Consider the following 18281-nt stretch of genomic DNA (forward strand, 5'->3'; position numbering starts at 1 on the left):
AAAAAAAATAATGTCATTTCTTTTTTCCTCATAAACCTTGTGAACAGTTTTCCCTGCATGTAATTACTGCGTTAAAATTGCTCATCAACAGTAGCAGAACGACAGCCAAAAATCCCAGATTAGAGATCTACTGCTTCCAGGAGAAATTACATCGTGCTATTAAACATGGAATCAATCTCAGCTATTCGGTTCTCTCAAGCTACGCAAGATTTGGCTCATGTATAAATTCTGTAAGGCACAAATGTAAATGAAAGTACTGAATTCCCACAGCTTCATATTGCTGCATTTCTGAGCTGACCTTTTCATTAGCTAGAATCAGATTTAATTTCTCACTAACACGTATATTTCAAGATTGTTAAATAAAAGCTGTAGGTAATTAGAAGTCTCAGCCTTTAGGGTGGCCCCAGTGACACAACAGCAAAACAAAACTCTGAAAAATAAAAATCTTTCCTAGTATGAGAAATGAAAATTCAGTTATTTAATGAGATCAAATGTTGCAAGGTAAGCAACTGTACAGCACAGAAGTTTAATTAAGCAGTCTCACTGTTAGATCCAATCACAGAAGAATCCCAGCCCTGGACAAAGACATGGAAGCACTCTGCTCCTGCTCCACGCTCAGCTTCCTCAGCTCCAGAGCTGATAGAGCACAGCTCAGTGCCAGCACCTTTTCTACCTCCCGATTTCCTTTACGACCTCCCACCAGTCTGGAAATGCCACCTTCCATCACCCGCAGCACCACTCAGATCCCAGTGGTTAGAAGAGAAAAATTCTGCATTTTCCACGCCCTGGGCAGGAACACCTCACTGCTTCACTAATTAGCTAAGAAAAGTTGATATTTATGCCAGTGAGGCCTTAAATGTAATGCTGCAGCTGCAGCATTTAGGCAGCTGTTGTCCATTTTTCTCCCCTGAAAAGATGATAAAACAGCACTAAAAATAAAGACAAAGAGCCACCACCTGTGGTCATTTATGCTTGGAAAAGGTGAGAAGGAACACTCACAGGGACCCATCGCTTTACTCTGAGTGTTGATGCCACGCATAGCTTTTCTCCTAAAAAGCTTTTTGGCATCTCAGTGTACACAGCAGTGAGAAGATAACCTTCACTTGACTCCATCCCGATCACCTATTTTTGGAACTTGCTCCTTCCTCCGGAAAGCAGCCCATATGCAAATGCTGGAGATGATTAAAGTAATCATCCAAATCAGAAAGGCGCCCTTCCTTCTGCAGGGAAACATCTCCCAAGTGGGTATGAGGCTGCAGCACACAGACACGATGCAGCCTCGCTCCCAGGAGGCTTAGTGAGATGATCCTATGCACTGTGCACCTTGCCAAGGATTCTGTCAATGTTTTTGGACTGCGCTGTGAGTTAGGCAAGCTTTCAGTGTAATTTCAGCCAATTTGTGTTTTGGACCTGACTTTAACAATTGTGCCTTAACAGTTTTGTGATCTTTAGGTCTTTCAATCTCTCAAAACACAAAACTACCACTAGAAATGTGATAGATTGCGTATAAAGAATAAAGAAATACGTGTACAGGGCTGTGAGAGGTACTCCTGCAGTGCAAGCAGCAGTAAGACCGCTGATCCAATAACCAGAGTAAGTAGCATAACTAATTTCCATGAGATGAGACTTTCAGAAACAAATAAGGGTTCAGGGAGCCCAAACCCAGCCTGGTTTGCAGGAGGAGGCCAACAGACATGATGTCACCACCAGGCAGGCAGACACCAGTACTGCTGCTGCCTGTCCCCAAGGCAAGGCGTGCTGCCCCCAGCTGTGACCCACACTTCATCCTTGGGCTGATTAGTGGAAACTCAATGTATGCCACTTCTGTTTGCAAGCTCCACAGGTTGGGAAGGGCAACATGTGCATCTCCTGCCCTGCTGCCTGCCCGTGGGGAAACACAGCAGCACCAGCAGTCGAGTTCTGCACACATTCCCTATCCACTCCCAGCTACTTGCAGCAAAATTCTAAAATGCAACCCTGCAATCTCAGTACATCACACCATCATATTCTCAAGCCATTTACAAGCTCTGAGAGTACTTAATGTTGTCTCTTGGCCATCACCTTCTCTGTGTAAGGACCCAGCATTTGACAGGCCTGATTTAGTCTGTTCTGTGCATCTCGCTGCTGTAACACCATACTACTGCATCACAGGGTACCAGCATCATCTTTCTTAAGGCCTTGCACATGTTATACACACGGAGTGCCTGGAGACCACAGAAACAGGGCTTCTGATCAGTACACATGACCTGCTTGTTAGTAGCTGCTTGCCAGCATGAAGCCTTCCTTCTTAGAGGTATCTAAGAATGTGAGCTCTGGCTGCCACTGGGGCTGTCTGCCAAAATCACTGCCTCGTGCTCACGTCTTCCCATCCTCTAACATCAGCAACCAGGACATGCAACACATACTTTTACGGGCCTCCATAAAAACATTCCTCTTGTGGGCTGCAAAATGGCCCTCATTATTTTAGGCACTTAGAACCAAGAAAATACAGAAAATTAACAGTTATGAGCTGAGGGACCAAGAGGATAGAGCTGGACAGAGACCTGACGGGGCACAAACTCAGCCTGCAGGGACATCACGGCAGTTCCTGGCACAGACTTGGTCCTTCTCTGAGTGGGAACCAGTCCAAACCTTCATGCTCCGTTTCTTCCTGCTCCTTGTTCTACTGTTGCAGCAATCTTTTCTTTCTTTTTTTTTCCAGGGGAAAATCTGGATTTATGATGGTATACTTGAGCAGCACAAACCCCATCCTGCAGCATTAAGTGCTCTGCAAACTTCTGAGAGATCTACCGTGATTTAATTAGCAAGGCTTTATGTTATCTCAAGTTAAAGCAGAATTAAAAATACCCTACTGCAATTTCATATTATATTTCTCCACTGTATTATACAACATAATTTACATAACACATGTATCAAGCACTAAAAAATAAGGTGCTTGGCTTTATACATGCACAGGTTTACAGATGTAACCACAATCCAACCCCCTGCACACAGTGCATCACCTCTTCTTAAAAGCAAGGCCACACATTCACTCAGTTCTCATTAACTACTGGAATCAGAGAGACCATCCCAGCCCCAGCAGTTGACACAGTACAGGAGGGACAAATACAACAGCCAGCTAAATATTCAACTACCCTCAGAGGCTTTTGCCATTTGTTTCTTTCCACTTGGCATACGCCGCCTCCTAGACAAGTTGTCCATATTTCTGGCTGAAACTAGCTTAATATTAATTGAAATTTTCATCAGCAATTAGCATTTCAGCTCATAGGTCAAGCATGAAGCACAAAACAAAGTACGGTAGCAGTGGGGCTGAATGACTGGAAAGGACAGCACGTCAACCAAGCACCAAGGGAATGATAGCAGGTTGCAGTTTGTTTTCAGATGAGACTGCTAGTGACAGCCTCCTTGAGTGGAGGTGATGCAAATCCTCCTGATTGCAAAAGGAACTTGCACAGCAAAGGCACTTTTCTTCTTTTGTATGCTCATTCTTGCTGCTTCAAAGCAGAAAACAATAGGAAAATCATGAGCTTTCTCATGATTCACCTTACAGTGAAGCAATATGTCCTGGAGGAGCCTCACCTTGATGCCCAGCTCCCACCAGTGCTGGCCACAGCTCAGCAGGCTTTCACAGCACAGGGCTGGGTTTGCTCGAGGGTTCCCTATGCTCAAAGCATGAACGAAAAAAAGGGTATAACTGCAAGCAAACTACCTCTACCAACAGCAGTAAACAGCTATTACTCTTAAAGTCAAACTAAGCAGAAGCTAAAACAAATCTCCTTCCTGTATTCCTGTATCCTCCTCCATCTTGCTGGAAATCAAAGTACATCAATAAGCATCCATTTGGATGGGAAAATTCTGCTTGAATTCTGTTAAGTTGCATAAAATTGGAAAGAGAATCTTAATGTTCAACATCAGCCTCGTAAAACTGTGGCCTTCATTACCCATTCTGCCCATAACACGATATTCTTCAGAACAAGTGTGACTTCTTGCTCACCAGCCTGTCTGCAGACATCGTGTACTAATCAATTACATGCGCATTGGGAAAAAGCGCTTTCCACATTGTGCACATGAAAACTGTGCCGTACACTTTGCATGGAGCCTCTATAGCACCACATGTTGCCCTTTTTCTTTAGAAAAATGAAGAAATCACATATTCTGTCGGTCACGTTGTTTTTCATCTCATTTGTATGGCACGCATGGACAGATCCACCTCATTACTCTGCCATCCTCGTCCATAACTCACATCCCGTTATGCGCCATAGAAATGCTGATCACAAAACAGCTCAGAAAGCTGCAGAGAAGAATCACCTATTAAAAAGCCAAGCACTACACCTTGCAGTGCCTCTGACCTGCCTCCTGCCTGCTTCATGCTCCCTCACAGCTCTCTCTGAGCCTATGCAAGTCCCTGGAGCACAGGAAACCCCAGAGCTGAGCTGCTGCTCTTATTTGGTCAGCAAACCCAGGAGAGCAACAAATCTTCCAGCTACCCCATTCTGCTTTATTCCACCCTGCAGAACAGTCAGCGGGGGCCATTCTCATTAGGTCCAGCAGGAGTAGCAGGTGACACACTGCTGCAGTAATATTCCCATAGCCCATGGATACCCCAAATTGCAAAAAGGCACTAATGGCCGGTAAAGGCACTGCAATGGGAAACCAAAAATTGCTTTTGCAATTACAGCCCATGCCCTTTGAGCTTTTCCCTCCTCCTTCTCTTTTTATTTAGCTGCAGTTATTTAAAGCCCAGATCTCTGTTTAAGCAGCTGCCACAACCAGGCAGCCCAAGCAGCTCTTCTAATTAAATATTTGCTGCTGTGCAAGTTTTCTCTCCCCTTCCTGCTGTCCTCCTGGACAACGTTTACTCCTGCAGAGATAACAGGTCAGCTGAGAGACCCTCAGTCCCACGCCTGAAGCATCCCAAATGATGCAGCATCTCCGTGAAAATTAATTTTATGATAAGCACCTTGTCATTTGCTATCAAAGACAGCCATCAATATTAAGGAAAAGAAATAAAACTTGCTTGGATTTAATAATCATTATTAAATTATGTCATTTACATAATTAGACTTCAGTAATAACTACAGACTATGGCATCTCTCTTCTATAGCATGGAAAATTGGCAGAGGGCTTCACAAAGTGATCAAGTGATTTATTTTTTTTTCCCTTCTATTCTCTTTCTCATCTGTAACTGCAAATATTAAGTTGACCAGGTAAGCGATGCCAGACCACAACAGCGACTGAGGTCTACATGCAGGATGGGAATAGAGATGGGTATCACAACATGAATAAAAGAACTCTTGAGAAATCTGAATTTCAAGCAGCTTTCTCAGACATTTGGAATTTCTCCTTAGCCAGCAGAGCAGGATCCTGGGCACAGCCAGCTGCAGCAGTACCTTGGGATGCTGTGTGCCCTCAGCCAGGAGCAGTGCGTGATGGATTTCCCCTCCCATATGCACTCCCAGAAGAGCATCTTGGGAACACTGCACAGGGCTGAACACATACCACCAGGGCTGAATGTGCCTGGGGGGGGAAAAGGCAGCTGGTGGCAAGGGGTCACAGAGCAGAGCTGTCCTGACTCATCCCTGCATGGTCCATGCATGACTCAGACTTGAAACAGTGGAGTCAACTTGGTGTGAACCCCCATTCATTCATCTGATGCTATTTAACGTCTGAAATAGAACAGGAAAAAGCATAATAATTAAATGCTCATTGAGCATGGATGCTCATAGCCCTCCTGCACGCAGACATGAGAGCAGGTTGGAGCTGAAGGGGTGCAGCGCTGCAGAACTGTACAGATCAACATAAGACTTGGATAATGAAAAGGAGATGGAGAAAGAGATTTTGGGAAGCAGCAAGAAGAGTACACGAGGAAATTGGAGCAGACACCAACAAGCATGGTACAGCCAAGTGGGGCCATGAAGCAGCTGCTGTCAGATGTAGATGAGAGAGGGAACAGCTCCTGGGAGAGCACTGATGCTGTCAACCCAGCAAGGATGCAGATGAGCTCAGGTCGGCAGAGACAGACAGGGCAGGGAGAACTCACACTGATGGAGCAGAATGCACTAGGGAGGGAATGAAAGCAGCACAGGGTCCTGGAGCACCATGCGGGCAATGGGAGATGCTGTAGTGCTGACAGCAGCTGCAGCAATGGGAGAACAGCATGGAAAGCGCATTGCCCATGGGGGAGGATCCAGACGGCTTGATCTCTCCCAGTGTCTCTAAACAGTGCAAATTTATTGCAGAGATACTAACAGCAGCAAGCAAACATCACCTATATTTATTTATACATATAAAATACACAGACAGAACGAGAACCATTGCAAAATACAACATGGTGCAAGTGGTTCATTTGCATTAGTGCAGGTGCACAGGAGGACTCAGATCTGCACCAGACTGTGTGCTCCGAGGTCAGGAGACATACTCCTGGCTGACATCACCTCCACAGGCATAAACCAACAAATAAACAAACCTGACCTTCTGTCTCTATAGGAAACACAATGAATTGTGCTTGTGCGCACCAGACCTCTTTTCCAGCCTTCCCAGCTAGTGGTAGAGATTGGTAAAGCAAAGCAGACAAGAAAACCTTGATGGGGTGAGGTGTGGTGTTATGATGATATATAGATAGATGTTTAAAAATGTTTCCAAATATCTGCAATTCCGTGTTTCCCAAGAGAAACAGAAAAAGGCAATGCCTGAAATCCCTCCCTTCTCCTCTGATTCATTCTCCAGTAAAGCGCAGTCCACTGGTAGCAGGCAAATAAATGCAAACAAACAGAAGAATGTATTCTAAGGGACAGACTCCTATCTCCAAATGTCGAGCGGGAAGCCTCAAAGCGAGAACAAACGAGTCTCCTCCTTCAGAGCTAATGCTTTCTGCAGTCGCTAACCTTAAATTACGTTTAAAGCAGTTCTGTGGGGCACAAGGACTGCTGCTTTCACACTCAAAGAATCAGCGTTTTATCTAAATACTTGAACCTTGTCTAATCCAGGACAAGTTTGGGCACCCCAGGTGTTTGGGAGCGGCTCTCCCTGGCTGCTCCATCAGCTCTGGGGCTGCAGCCAGGAGGACCCACCCAGACGCTGCCTGTTATCTCCAGCTCCATTTCTCAGGGCAACAGAAAACACACAGAAAATACCCAGCTTGGCACAGAGCTGAGGGATGCATAGACAGGTCCAGTGCTTCAAGATATCCCTGTGCAAAACAGGCTGGGTTTATCCCAAGCCCTCGACGTGCCAGCTCAGCATTCCAAAAGAGCTGCAATTGAAGCACACACGAGGCATTCAGCTCCAGTGCCTGCACGATGGTTTCACCCTCACTCCAGACCCGACCATTGCAGTTTGCTGCTCTCAGCAGCTCTTTCACAACGAAAAGCCAGGAGTACAACCCTGCATTTCATCACCAGGACAGCACACCACCTTTGCTCCAAGGCTTTGCAAAACACAGGGCTGACTCTAAACCCATGACTTCAATGCCATACTGAAGCTCTTGCAGTCCTCCACCAGTGATGCAGCTCCCTACAGTACCCAGGGCCCTCCATCCTCCCTGTGTAAACTACTCCCAAACCACATAAGGGCTTCAAGTATCTGTCAGCTGAGCTCCCTCCCTGTTGTTCTCCCCATAGCCATGCTGGGAGCACCACAATGCTGCCATGAGCTCTGAAAATTACCACTAAGGTGGGGAACCAACAGCTACCACAGAGCACGTCATCAGCAGGACATGGAATGAATGCTTGTAATCTAAAGCATGGAAAGCATTTATTTTTTTAATGCATTTAGTCTCATCTGTACTTCTTGAACTAATGTTTTGCGTCCTACTATTTGCATTTTATATCTAGGACAGAACTTCATGAGGTACAAACTTCTGCAGCATAAAGTCAAGCAAACACTTGTAGCAATTACATGCCCAGGAGATTTCACAACATCACAGAATTAACAAGCTGTCAGTTATATATCACCCCATCTGCAATAGCTCCATTGCAGAGGAACCCCGCTCTACCTGCAATGACAATGACACAGCACAGTGGGGCAATTATCACACACCAATACAGGATCTCACCTTATCTCAAAACATTTCTTTATGAAGAATTCAAGTGTAATTTGCTTCCACCTTCTCTCCAAAAAGGCAGTTTGCAGAGCCTCTGGGTTGGGAAAACGAGGTTCTGCTCAACAGAAACACAATCCCAGTAACAAGAAGCAGTTTTCCCACCTCTTGTGACTAGAACCTGAAATCACCACCACTTTTCTTTCTCTGTGGAGCAACTGTTTCAAAGGACCATCCCCATGCAAAGGTGTTGGAGACTAAACTCAAAATGGGCGCCCTGGCACACAGTGAGGCTGAAGGTGAGCAGAGCTGCTCCAGCTGCAGATGTGTTACCAAAGCCAAGGCACTGCAGAGCTCATTATGTGTGCTGATAATTATTGTGATTAAGCACAATCCAAGAGCTAACGCCTCTACTATTGAAAACTTAATGATTGAGAAAAGCTCAAAAGATTTCAAGGAAAAATGCATGGTTTTTTTAAATTATTATTTTTAAATATTACTTTCTAGGCCACTCAGCAACACCAAAGGTTACCAAAGAGATTACAAGCAATCCATACAAGGGGGTATTTGAGCTCTGCAATGAAATGCCTCAGCAGCTGCTGCCTTCAGCTCAGAGGTGAGCGCCCTTTCCTGTTTGCCAAAGGGATTTCCTGCAAAATCTGCCTTGTTGGTCCAAGCACTGGGAAACATAACAAGCATACAAAGGTCCTGGAGCAGCACCCAGCTTCTTCTTTATTTCATTCTGCTGACAAATCTGACGTTGACTCTAAGCCTGTTGGGTGCATGGGCAATGCACTGGAACTGCATCTCTGCACAGAGCTGACCTGATCATTTGTGTATTGGTTTCCTTCAGCAAATGACTAATTTATACCATGCAGACCTTAATGCCACAACTGTATGGCGAAAGATGTAAAAAACAATCCATATTGTAACAAAGTCTATTAATATGTATTAAAAGTCACATCGCAGCTGACAGAAGATATTACTGTACATGAACAAAAAATACAACCATTATATTTAAAAACTTTCAACTAATCATGCATCGCTGATTTTCTCAAAGTGAGTTTATAATTTAAACCTTTAAGTGTTTCCCAGCAACATCATCAAGTTGAGATTTCTGATGGATGGGGAGCCGAGAAAACTCATTACAGTAAAGAGAAAAAAAAAAAAGAAAGGAAATAGGCACCCTGCTCTGAAAATAAATAAATAAATAGAATGGATTTTCACACACACACAAAAAAGCTAGAAATAGCATGCACCTGCTTCCCCTGCTGCTTCATATTCTATTGTCCATAATGCTAGCGTGGCACACTGCACAATCCCATGCAGAAGGGTACTGATGCCCAGCAGACAGCCACAACAGGCGATATATTGCCGAACACACAGACTGGAGGTGACTTCTGTGTCCATCTTGGGGCTGATCCTGGGAAATCAGATGTCAGCTCCCACCCACCAGCACTGCTTTGCCTGCTGCAGAAGGCAGTGTACAGCCTCCAATTCCTGCTTCACTCATGGTTTTAAGGCCTTTACTCAGCTCAGCTTATTTATAACCTCACAACTCAAGAGCCCCCGAAGCCCAGTGCAGACTCAGAGGTCCCAGTTCTCTCCAGAAGCAGCTCTCTCCAGGGGAGGAAGCCCTTCAGGCACTGGATGAGATTGAGATCAAGATTTCAAGGGATTCAGATGCTCTATTCACATTAATATCATATCCAATCTCAGTGCACAATCTCTAGCAGTAATTTGAAAATCCCAGAGTGGGTTTTTGGTTTTATCTTCTTGGTTTGCGTACACTCCCCACGCAGTGAGGAAGCAGATCCACTTATTAAAGCATTTATTAAACTTGCCAAGCTGTCTTCCCTCCCCCCACCACATACACACACACCTCTGAGTTACCTGGTGCGAATGTTAATCAGCACCATTACATGGCACATCTTCTATATAATGCTCACTGTGACTCCCACACTGCCCCCAAAAACAAAACTAATAACCACTCCGGACAGCAAATTAAGAAAAAAAAACTATCTAAAACTGTAAGATATTTGATAAACATTCATTTTTTCAGAGCTTCCTATCCCTTCTCTCACTGGTCACATCGCTCATTTACAAACTGTTGGTGACCTCTTTGTATAATTGCCCTCAAAACAATCCTAAGGGAGCAAGCAGGGCTCTCCTCCATTGTGTTGATGCTGAGGCACTGAGGAGATTAATTTTATGATCACACATAGCACAAAGATTTCAGATAGGTGGGCTACCTGAAGCTATTCTATGTATATGCAAGCTCCCGGAGCTCCCCATCACCTCAGGCACACGTGTGGGGGTAGATATGCATAGATATATGTAGCTACACATGCACAAGCATGAAGAAGAGGACAAGGTTATAGGAGCAAACCCCTTCAGCTCACTTGTTATCACCAGAAAGACTTGATTTCAAAAGCAGTGATGCAAGAGCATCCTGGTGTACACCTGCTCATCTCCACGCCCCTGCAATCAGCTGTACTTCTGAGGCCAGGTGACACCACTCAACACAAGGACAGCTGGGGTGGCTGAGTTGGAAGAGCTCTCACAAACACCTCTCCTGATACACAGGTCATGGCATGCTGAGATGGGAGCACTGCTCTTACTGAAATCACACCATTTCCTTCAGCATCCCTCTCCAAAGGAAGCTTTCCTAGAAAAATCAATATACAGGAGAGAGCTGCTGAGTTGCAGCCTTCTCATCTCTCCCAGACATCCCTATGATTAGCAGAGCCTCCTGCAACACCAACTCAGGGCTTTTAAACTGCCTGTTCCTCTCCTTTCTGTCACGCTGTGATCAATCTGCTCCCTCTTAATTATCCCAACAAGTCCTTCTAGGAGGACTTGCTTCCTGGTCTATAGATGCTTCTGAATCTATTGGAGAAGATTAAGTAAATGATACAAGTAATTAAGAGATTCTATTAATCTAATTATCATTTAAATCTAATTCTTCATATTATTCATCCAAATCTTAATTTTCTTTTTTTTCATTCCACATTACTCCATTAACATTTTTACCACGTAAACCCATTACAAACTCAAGATATGAAAAACAAGGAAGCTTTTCTAGGAACTCTCTCTGGTGTTCACATGTGTGCCTGTCTGTAATTTTAGAGCAAACCAGCTTGAAGAGTAATCATTGACATCATTGAAGAGCAATCACTGACATCACTGCACTATGAGCTGCAACATCAGGCTCGTGGTCTCCTCCTGAGCTCCCTTCCAGCCCCGGTGCCTGGCTGGTACTGAGTCACACCTTGCACACAAATGGTCCCAACTCCAGATGCTGGAGCTCTGGAGGTCAGAACATTTAGAGAGCACCATAGAAGGTTTTGCAAACAGCGCACATTAGTAATGCGAGTTTTAGCAAATAACAGTTACAGAAAAACTCAGACAGTATCAAACAAGTGCTAGGAAACAAAATGACTTGAATGCAAGCAAAAGCCTGGAAGTGTCTGGATCCCCTGATGAATCTCAGCCTGTTCTCAAGACTGATTCACTGCCTGAATCTTGGAGGTTAGAACTACCTGGAAAATAGTGCATTTGTAAGAGACCAGACTATAACCAGACTATAAAATAAGCTGCTTCCTTCTCATTTATCCATTATTCCAAGGTTACATTAAGTAGTTTTGTGCCTGTATCCTTTGGTGACCACGTACCAACTATACCTCCAGAGCGCTTCAAGCATTACTGCATTCAGCCAACTCAACATGCCATTTGCTGCTCAGGCTACTTCAGAAAACCCAGGTTAGTTCAGCCAAAGCCTTTCAGCTCTTTCCTGGAACTGCATGGCTTCTCTCTCTTTGGCAATAACCATTCTGACTGCAATGCTCAGGCAACTGGGACAGCTCCCTTGCATTTCACCCTTCCCGACACCTCTCACCTGGAAAGGGCCGTCCTCACTCTTGCACAGAGCAGCTCCCAAAGCACAGGAATTAAGCCAAATATGAACTGTCCAAGAAATAAAAAATAAATACATCCCAAAGGAACTGATTTAATTGCAGATAGAAAACATTTCTCCTTGAACGTTTGTGAAAATGTAGGTAACACACAGGGAATGCAGCGGTAGAATTCCCGTTTGCAACACCAGGGGGCCCGGGTTCGAATCCCCCCCTGTGGAGCAGGGGGTAGAAGTGCCGCTCTGCTACACAGAGGGCTCGAATCCCGGGAGTTGGACTCGATGATCTCTAAGGTCCCTTCCAACTCGCACAATACTATGATACTATGATGAATGCTTTCCACAGCTTTTGAGTCACAAAACAACAGCCAGTGTTGGAGTGGGTTAAAGAAATCCATTACATCAGGGGGTAGACTCAGAGTTATCACTAACGTGCCTCCAGATAGAGAGGTGATACTTTGATTAATTTCAATCCATCAGAATAACGTTTAATTATTAACAACACTCATCCCCCGGCTCACTTGAATTATTAATACTTGATTATCTATTAATTGATTGTATTATTATTTCATCAAGTGCTGGAGTTTCTCACTAGAACTATTTCTGCTCCTGCTCTTTCACCACCCTGAAATCACCATAGCCCTACTCAGAGCAGTGAACTCACCAAGTAGCGAGCAATTAGCATTTGTATCTCGTCTGTGTCAGAAACTGGACTTGTGAAGAAGTCCATGTGTATGAAAAGAAAATACCTTTCATTCCAAGGCTATTATCAGTAGCAACAGCTTAATTTTCATACTCTGTGCCTTCCGTGTGCCACTGCATACGGACAAACTTCAAGCCATCAGAGAAAAGCAATCATCTTTTAAAGGCCAACATCTGCTGTACTGCAGCTCACAGAACAAACTTACATTTGCTCCTCTTGGCAGCAAAATATTTAAATGCACAGAAAGCAAAATGTGCAGTTTTTTCAAGGGAGATCAGAACAGAATTCTCTTTAACCTGGATATGAGAAACTTCATACTTGAATATACCCAGGTGCAATACAGCATAAAACCAGAGGATTGTAGCGTGCATATCACAGCCTCAGGGAAACCAACTGCATTAAAGTTATTAAAATGAAACTTGTCTTCTGATCATTGTATTCAGCTGTGCAGAGGAGATGGACCAAGGGAGGCAATGAGGACTCCCATGGCATTTAGGGCAGAAGCGGGAGGGCAGCATGGAAACATGCTGCAAACATGCATATAGCATTCTCTGCAGTTTACAATACAAAATACACGTTATTAATCAAATATGAACGAGAGAATTTATGACAGAATGTTGCAAGAAAATTGGCTTTCCAGGATGAAGGACTGAGAGATTCATCCAGACACACAGTGACACGTTGCACAACCAGAAACCACAAGGGAATGAAATGGACCAGAAACAACACTGGGATGACCTTTGTGCTCATAAACTGAAGTGGGACATGAAGAGAGTGATGAGCAATGCAAAGATGATTATTTTTCACTTGCAGCATATTAAAAGCTTACTGACATGCAATTCATAGAAATAATGAATATTTAAATTTAGCTCATATTAAAAAACTTATTCATGTTTTATTTTGTCATCCCTAATGAAACGAGAAAGTAGGGTAGTGATTCCTAATGATATGTGTGGTACACAAGCAAGACTGCTGGACGTAATGCATAATGCTGGACCAGATGCATGCATGAACCAGTGCTCCTCCTGCACTCAAAGAAATGCTTACAGATGTGGAGAGTGACCTCAGAAAATCGTGGCATGGGTTACAAGTCTCAAGTACATCCTTGTCAATGCAGTCCTTTTCTTTCCTGAATCATTCTGCTGCTTTTAATTAAGGAGATGGACCAGAGGGAATTCAGTCCCCAACTTTTACAGTGTCCAGGGCCACAGGTGCAGGGAAGCGTGGAGTTAAATCCAAGTTTCTGATAATGAGAATTTTACTAAGTTGGGTTCAGACAGAAGTTCTCCTGCAGAGCAATTCCTTGACATACTTAGTCAAATCTGGTTCCATTTCATCTCCTATTGCTAAAAACATCTTTTATTTCTTTGCTTAGAAATAGTCTGCATTATATCAGTAGCTTAATTAACATATCATGCTTAATATTTGAGCTCAGTCTTACAGTAATCAATTCCAAAAAGAAAAGAAAAAGCTTCCACAGGACCCTGATATGTGCAATGTACCCCTGGCTTGCAGTGTTTCCATTATCATTATATATATATATACACACACACACACCTTTATGGTAAATTAGGGAAGAAAAATAAAGACATTTTTCTGCGAATTAGGTGCTTGTTTCTTCATCTTCTCATGCTTCTTTCATTTCCACTTTATGCCTTTGAGGCGCAAAATGCAGAGCAATTCTCAAACACAAAGTTTCTGTATTTAATCAAAATTAAGCTCTACGTCCAATCTGATAACAAATCACTGGAATCCAAGTATTCACACTTACTTAATGCATCATGATTGTAATTACATAGCTAAAAATCACAATGCGATAGTGTTCACTTATGCTTCAGAACAGACTTTTCTACTACTCATAGAACACACCTGATACTTTTATACATGATCAGTTTGTTTGGCCTTTGGCTAGAAAATGAAGTCAGTTCTTTCAAACCAATTTTCCCCTTTCTAACAGGCCCTACTGGGAAAGTTGAAGAGTCCTTTCTTTTTAGTTAGAAAGCCTTTGAAACCAAGCAAAATAAATAAAGCCTGTGTTCACTTCTTTTCTGGAAATGCCATCTTGGTTTGCACTGCAACAGATCACCCTTAAGAAGTCTGTACCTTTGGTAACTTCCGCTGGCAAATTTCTTCTACACCAAAAACCATAAGATACAGCAATTTCTTATTTTCCTAAACCATTCCAGCTGCAATAGAGAAAGAAGCCTGTGGCTGGAAACAGGTCTATAATACGCTTCTGAGGACTCTGACAGAGCTGGATAAAACAAATATATTTAGATCTTACTTCTGAATTAAACATGAAATTAAATCACCTTTCTGGAGTCCAAAAGCATCCTTCAAACCTTTGGGAAAAACACTGGCCATCAGGTTACCCTCCTTCCACAGGAAGCAACCGTACAAATGAAGCTGAGCTTTCCGCACCACAAATGTGGTGGCTTGAACGCACACAAGATCTTTCTGCCCTCAGCCAACACAAGCAAAGCCTTTTGCTTCACACAGCAGCCATCAGCTGGGCTTGCAACCTAGAGAAAGAATAAGAAAATCCCACATTTCCCCCTGTAAGCACACATTTAATCAACTCTGCGCGCAGTTCATGGTGAGGGGGCTGAAACCCATGGATTCGGTCACCATTCCTATCCAACAGGAATTATTATTTATTTCTTACAAATGCAGAAGCCAGTCATTCTATCAAGGAGGCTTCAGACTTGCTTTCTGTAAGCAGCAGTGCAAAAAATCCAGAACACAACAACGCTCGGGGAAAATAAGGTGAATCCTCTTAGAAAAAGAAATCAAACCTGTAGTCGCTGAATTCCTTCCTTGCCTTTTGATGGTACTTGCTTCCAATAGGCCTGACCCGGTCTACTGCAGATAAATGGAGAGAAAACACTGATCTAATGGCACAGAAATATCTCTGCTAATATGAAAACCTACATATGCCAGCATGGGGCATTTAAAAGATAATTTTATCCTACTGCATCTTGTTATCCAAATGGAGAAATGTCAGCAGCGTATTAAGCTGATAGGAAAGCTGAAAGACTCATTAAGCCACGTTTATAGTATGAGAACATGCAAAATGGAATATTTTCCAGGATCATTAAAATGAGACTTAATTACAGAATTCAGGTTTATCCGTGTCACCCAATGTCACAACACTTCGAGATGGATGATGAGGGGAACAGGCAAAAAAAAAGCCACCAAACCTCAGCAGCCACATTTAGCACCACAGCAGTATCTGCATTATTCATCCCCACTCGTGCAATGACAGATCCTAAATAATTAGTATTACTCACATTAATTAAGTTATGCAATCCCCCCACCTAGAAGAGGATTTGTAAAGAAGTGCACACTAATAACACACTGGTCTCAGGCTCTGCCCAACAGTGCCACGAGTGCCAGCTGCACACAGCTCCAGCTTCCACAAACCATGGAACATATGGGTTATACTGAGAGTTTGACTGTGCTTGGGTATTTTTTTTTCCTTCTTGTATAATTTTCTTTTTCCCTGCTAATTTTCCTTTGGCTGTCACAGACATGAGAAATTGCTCACATCTTACCAAGCCAGATTTCTGTTTCATCTTGAGATACAAGCCCTGAAGCAGTCTTCAATTTCCAAGGGAAAGAATTTACCCGAGGCAAAATTACTGTTCTTGCATTTTGTAAAAGAAAATATTGGTTTACCACCACAAAACACACACCTGTGGAACACACGGATACACCTGACTTAACAACCTGGATTTCAGGTGGGAGACAGACGAGAATGCAGGTCACCTTGCTAGAAAGCAAAGGAATCAATGCCTACAGATAGTATCGATCCTGTTGCTGTAAATGCAATATTCTCCTTTATTTTTCCCCAATCTCAGGGCATTATACAAACTGTAAAACGCTACAGCATTTTCTTAAATCCAAGCACTCTTAATAGCAGATATCAAGCTGAATTTTACTATTTTCCACACATCATTGTATGTACTGGCAATCACAGCAAGATGCAGTATTTCCTGACACACACATTCATTTCCCAGTACATGCTACTACTGCAACATAAAGAACACGCTGGGGTGTTTTTTTGCCTGCATCTCAGACCAAGCAACCAACCAGCTCTGGTTATTGGAGAACAAACACAGGTCCACCGGCTGAACTTGCACTCTGCCCTGTTGGTGCTTTGAGATACAAAGGGCACAAAAAGCAGTTTTATTGAGAGACAAAAAAAATCGGGGCTAAACATTTGAGAATACTGACCTGACAGGAAGAAAATATCTGATCTTATAACCAAGATGTGCAGTAAACAAGGTTGTGTCAGACAAAGCAGCAAATAGACCATATGGAAAAACTGCATATGGAAAAATCACACCTTGGTATGAAATAGTGACTACAGTTCACACACCAACAGATCACAAACATCTCAGCAAAATGGGCTCACAAATTTTCATGTTTCCTAAGATCTGCCCCACACACCATCAGCAGCACCTTGGGACAAGAAAACAATATTCCACACAAGCTCCTTCCTGGTGACCCAAGCAACCAAGCAGCTGTCAGCACCCAAAACCTGCTTCAGATCTGCTTTTAATGAACGCAAATCTCAAACCTTCTAGTGATGAGTGTCCACGTTCCTCTTCCTGCTTGGGACAGCCACACAAGGCTGATGGCTGCTGCCTTCCTCCTGCCTTGCCCTGAGCTGCTGCAGCAACGCTGGCTTTGCAACACAGAGGAGCCTCTACAAGAAATCATTGCTATTTCAGAGAATTTAACCCGAAGTGCTCCACAGATGCAATGAATGGCCATTTGAGCAGTGAGTCATCCTTCCTCAGATCCTTTTAAGGAACTTGGCTGGTGTATTTTAAAGGCGTGTTTCTTAATACTCAGTTTTGCAATTTGCAGGGTGATGCATCCAGAAGCTGGGAATACGGATCATGTGGCAAATAGCCACATTTACCAGGGGAAAGTATTCAGCACTATATTCCCTTGTATAAGGTACTTGCAAAACCTAATCTTTATGATAGTTGAGTTTGCTCTCCTGCCTGCTATTCAGCGAGCTCCTAGAACTCATTTGAACTTGAAGAAATATTTTAAATTCCATCCTGCATCACAGCTGAGTAAATTATATTTTTAAGTTTTCAAAACACATTCCAAAATTCAGCTGATTTCTGCCTTTGGATGTTGTGGCAATCTCAAGGTCTTCGTCTTTCTGCTTTCCACATAAAATACCTACCTCTGCACTCACCCTCCAGGATGGCTTCTAGTAGAGTCAGCCTCAGGCTGGAACAGTTGGCCCAATAACCCACCACTGCTTCCTGCAGTGCTCTGTTAGCCTAAACTCCCCCAATGATACCACTTCCAACAGGTACACACCACGCCTGTTGCTGCTAGCACAGCTTCTGCAGGACCAACGTGAAATGAACTTCTAACACACATTTACCTACACAGAGTACCCAGGCTGTAAATCTGCATTACAGAGACAACCAAGTTTCTTTCAGAGAGATCTCAGGATTCACCAGAACTCGTTCTACCAATTGATGAGTGCAGCACCTTCTCCTTTTAATGAAGTTTTCACTCAGTAAATTATTTCACATTGTTCTGAGTTCTCTAGTGGATGTCAGGCAGCACCTGCCTGTGGTGCACCAACAAACTGC

General features: G+C 43.4%; 1 protein-coding gene across 18 annotated transcripts in view; it reads right to left on the reverse strand.

Moving 5' to 3' along the window:
* Positions 1 to 18281, reverse strand: part of CHL1 (cell adhesion molecule L1 like) — a 112878-nt gene that overhangs the window by 50611 nt on the left and 43986 nt on the right. For 4 of the 18 annotated variants that reach the window (XM_072347238.1, XM_072347227.1, XM_072347234.1 and 1 more), the window contains one exon: positions 15450 to 15516. The exons of 9 other annotated variants lie outside the window; for them this stretch is intronic. The gene's annotated coding sequence lies outside the window, so the exon portion shown is untranslated. Of the gene's footprint in view, positions 1 to 13717; positions 13812 to 15449; positions 15517 to 17236; positions 17378 to 18281 lie in introns of those variants that run through there. 5 more of the 18 variants (XM_072347241.1, XM_072347235.1, XM_072347240.1 and 2 more) reach the window with 4 other exon arrangements.

Source organism: Excalfactoria chinensis, chromosome 12 (assembly GCF_039878825.1).
Source record: "Excalfactoria chinensis isolate bCotChi1 chromosome 12, bCotChi1.hap2, whole genome shotgun sequence".
NCBI classification, from domain to species: Eukaryota; Metazoa; Chordata; class Aves; order Galliformes; family Phasianidae; genus Excalfactoria; species Excalfactoria chinensis.